Source organism: Benincasa hispida, chromosome 10 (assembly GCF_027475165.1).
Source record: "Benincasa hispida cultivar pf3 chromosome 10, pf3_genome.v1.1, whole genome shotgun sequence".
NCBI classification, from domain to species: domain Eukaryota; kingdom Viridiplantae; phylum Streptophyta; class Magnoliopsida; order Cucurbitales; family Cucurbitaceae; genus Benincasa; species Benincasa hispida.
In genome coordinates this window covers 21,449,260-21,453,629 of record NC_143487.1, presented here as the reverse complement: position 1 = coordinate 21,453,629, position 4,370 = coordinate 21,449,260, and the positions used below count along the sequence as shown (strand labels likewise).

The 4,370-nt window shown below is 35.2% G+C and overlaps 1 non-coding gene across 1 annotated transcript; it reads left to right on the top strand.

The window, feature by feature from the left end:
• The first annotated feature begins 446 nt into the window (after positions 1-446).
• On the top strand, positions 447-549 carry LOC120089607 (small nucleolar RNA R71). The gene has a single exon (XR_005485280.1). It is a non-coding gene; the product is annotated as a small nucleolar RNA R71 (small nucleolar RNA).
• The last annotated feature ends 3,821 nt before the right edge of the window (positions 550-4,370 follow it).

Here is a 4,370-nt window from a genome sequence, read left to right as displayed (position 1 = left end):
ATATATTGGAAAATGGGTTGTTTTTAATGAAGCATACCGACTGCGGGTTTTGTGGGCAATCAACATAAGAATGAGGATCTCCACAGCCCACACAGCTAACCATGGGCTGCCCGAATGCTTCTACCTGATTCACCTTCTGCTGATTTGATGCGTTTCCTAGTGATATGTTCTGTAAAAGGCTGGTCATCGTAGCCACTTGTGCAGAAAGTGTGGCTATTGCATTGGAATCGATAGAATTAACATTCTGAGATCTCTTCTTCCTGTCAGCTCTTCCATCATACGTATCGTCCACCCATTCCACGTTATGCTTAGCAATGCGGTCTAATATCTCTTTAGCCTCAGTGTAAGATTTATCCATAATTCCACTAGCTGCCACTGCGTCGGCTGCCATCTGCGATGCTCTATTCAATCCACCATAAAAAGTCTCCATTTGGATAGTTAGTGGTAGTCCATGATTTGGAAATTTTTTGACCAATCCCTTAAAACGCTCCCATGCAGCGCTTAAGGTCTCAGCTTCTTCTTGTTCAAAGTTCATAATCTCTTGACGCCTCCTCGTGTTGGTGGTAGGTGGGAAGTATTTTTGCATAAATTTCTCCACCAACTTCTTCCAGGTGGTGATTTCACCAGGCTTCGAGCTTACCCATTGTTTTGCGTTATCACACAAAGAATAGGGGAACAAAGATAGCCTGATTGCCTCTGGGGTGATTCCAGGAATCACAAATGAATTACACGTTTCCAGGAAATGCTTCATACGGGCGTGAGTATCTTCTTCACGACCACCCCCAAATTGTCCAACAGTCTGGAGCATTTGAAGCATTACAGATTTAATCTCGAACCTTGTCCCATCTGGCATTAGGTATATGATTCCTGGAGAGAAATCATACAGTACAGTGATGTGTACTCCCTCATGGGATGCATGCTACTATTCGCCATTAGGATCAGATTTTGTGCAGCATGAGCTAGTTGCAAAGCTAAGTTCTGATTTGCCTGTTCTTTCGCCATTGCTCGTTGCCTGTTCTATTGTCTGAGAAGTTGTTGTCTCAACCTTCAACAAAGATTAGATCGGTTTCTACGTTGGAAGGTCCTTTCAATCTCGGGGTCGTATATGAATTCAAGACTGCTCTCCCTGCTCATAAACGTTCACAAGCTTAGGCTTGGCTTGTAATACTCCCTCGACTGAAGTGTTCCTACAAAAGATACAACGAAATTTTTGGTTAGTTTTGTTTCTGTATCCCCGGAAACAGCTCCAAAAACTTGTTCGTTGCTATCGTGATTCGAGCTGGGAGTGTATTGTATAAAGTAAATTGGAAAAATAAGTTCTAAGTATAGATGATGCATTGATGCTTTGATGCATTTATGTATTTGTAACGCGTTGGTGCGTTAGAGCTGTGCAACAGAACGCACAACACTCCTTCTATTGACGTTTAAGTTTTCCAAAACCAAACCTAAGTATAAATCCAATTTAGCTTCCTGGTAAGTCCAGGGTCGAACTCAGAGATTCAGTTAAGCTAACGCAGACCTTGCGTTGTACCTATTGCAGGGGTTTCCTAAATGTACGAGAGAATTGTGTTATTTACACTAAAGTGCTGTGCCTATGCAAGAAGATACAAAAGAGTTGAGTAGTGAGTGATGAATCATGCGAAAATAGATTTTTAATGTACGTGGTATGCGTCGATCTAAGATGAATATACACAAACTAGAATGTGATGTGGATGAGATGAGTTGCCTATCTTTGCTTATGCGTTAGACTCTTATTCGACACTTCTCAATGCGAATAACATACAAAACCTATCTCTAGGATGCATGCGTCGAACACATAATGCAATAAACACCAGTAAGTCTATCTCTAGATGTACTAGGCGTTCTACTTGATGCAGCTTAGTTATTCTCTCGAATAGTCTAAGTTAAAGATGCTTTTACCAATTGATCAAGATGGTTTAAGCGTTTGAAATGAAGTTTTGCATAAAGTATAGATGCATTCAACATAAACAAGAAATAAACAATGACAAAGTGTGATGGATCAAATATATGAATTTATAAAGAAGCAAATTGTCTTTACAAAAGCAATATTTAATCAGATGAAATGAAAGCGATAAATGAGATGAAATGAAAGCGATAAATGAGATGAAAGGAATTGAGTCAAGCCACAGAGTACAATCTCTTGTATTTCTTTGGCTCAATCTAGTTGTGTACAATCACTTGTATAGGAGTTGGACGAAGTGTCTTTCTCAAGCTCGGCTTCCTCTGCTCCTTGACCAGCGGTGATGGTGGTTCTCAACCCTTCTGATTGTCTTGGCACCACAGCACAGCTTCTAAAGATCTAAACTATGACTATGCTAATTGTGAGAGTGAGAATCTTGAAAATTTCTGTATATTGAACTCTGGAGGGACTTCATCTATTTATAGGCGTTGGTCATCTCCACTTGGTGATGGGCAGCATTAAAGTCCATGCCCTTGTCAGCCGCCTGACACTCAGAAGCTTTTCAGACGCCGTCTCCTACAAGTGCCCATACTTGCAAGTGGTGATGTGACACAATTAGCCTGAATCAATGAATCTTCTCTGCGTTGAATTTCCTTTGACGCATGGCCCATGCGTTAGAACTTTTGCCTACGACACTTCTTGATTATACATTAGCTCTTGTTGAAATCCTCCAATACAATGCGTTAGTGCTGCAGTATTTAGTAATAAAACTTCTTTTGCATAAGTTTGTTACTGTTTGAGTAATTCCTTGTGTTTCTTCTAAAAATAAGGAGAATTTTTCATTAAAAACCTTAGTTGTTTCAACTTAAGAGCAAAAATAACTTGTATTTCTACAAGTTATCAACCAACTTCTAGATCTTCAGGCTTTAGAGCTTTATGTATATATTGGTCTATATAACTTGTTGACAGGTTAGATAAATAATTTGTTACTTTTTTTTTTTATTGTAAATTAGTTAATTTTTGCATTTGTTTACAGTTGAGTTGTATATATAATAGCAATTAAGATTTTATTTTGTGCATGTACCGATAAAAGAAAAATATTATTGATTTTCACGTGTGTAAGCAAAATATATATATATATATATATATATATTTATTTATTTTTTCAATAACAAAACCATGATAGACATTTAGTAATGGTCAGTTATCGATAAGAGGTAGGTGAAAACCAACATTAAAGATGATGTTCAATGTCGGTTGAAAAACGATATTGAAGATAGTATTCAATGTCGATTGAAAACTGACATTGAAGATAATTGGCATTGAAATCTTGGTCATCTATAATGTTGGTTTTGAACCGACATTAAAGACAACCGACATTAAAGACTTTTTATTACATGATCTTTGTTGTCGGTTTTCAACCGACATTGTATCCCTATAATGTCCGTTTTAAACCAATATTGAAGTCCAATTTTGTAGTAGTGTTCTAGCAACAAGAGTACGTATAAAAAAAATCCACACCTTCCTTTTGACTAAACCTTTTTGCAACTAATCTAGTTTTGAATTTATCAACCAGATTTCATTTCACTATTGATGGCTTCTTTTAAAAATGTGAATCAATTGATTTCATTGCTTCTTAATATGTTTTAGGGTCATTTTCTACAAAATATATGTAAAAGTCATCCCAAATTTTTTTTTGATTTTATTATTTTACTCTTTCTTCTAATTGTTCTAAATTAGGAGACATTTCTTTATTGTTGGAACTTTCACCGACTTCCTTATTCAAATTATCTTTCACAGGAAAAATATTTTTGAAAAAGCTAGCATCACTAGATTCAATATTAGTATTATTTGTATAACGAACAACATCATAATTTATAACTAAAAACCTATAAGTAGTGTTGTTTAAAGAATATCCAACAAATATACCATCAATGGTTTTAGGTCTTAATTTTCTCTTTTTATTAAAAGAAATATTAACTTTAAAGTACCCACACTTTAAGAAATTTTAAGTTAAGGGATTTTAATTTTCCATATTTCGGAAGGGTATTTATCACAATTTTTGTTAAGAGCTCTATATAAAACTAAACAAGTAGAATATAAAGTTCCACCCAAAAAAATTAGTAGTCATGTCACAATTTAACAACATAACATTTATCATATTCTATATTCTATTTTTCCTCTCAGCCACACCATTTGATGGAGGTGTATAAGAGGGAGTAACTTATGAATCAAGCCATGCATACTACAAAATTCATTCATCTAAACAATAGTCTGCACTCCTATAAAATCTTAGAACTTTAATTTTATTTTTCAATTGATTTTCTGCCTCGGCTTTATATATTTTAAAAGTATTAAATACTTCATCTTTGAAATTAAGTAAGTAAACATAACAGTATTTTGAACAATCATCTATAATAGTTACAAAATATCCTTTTCTACCATGGGT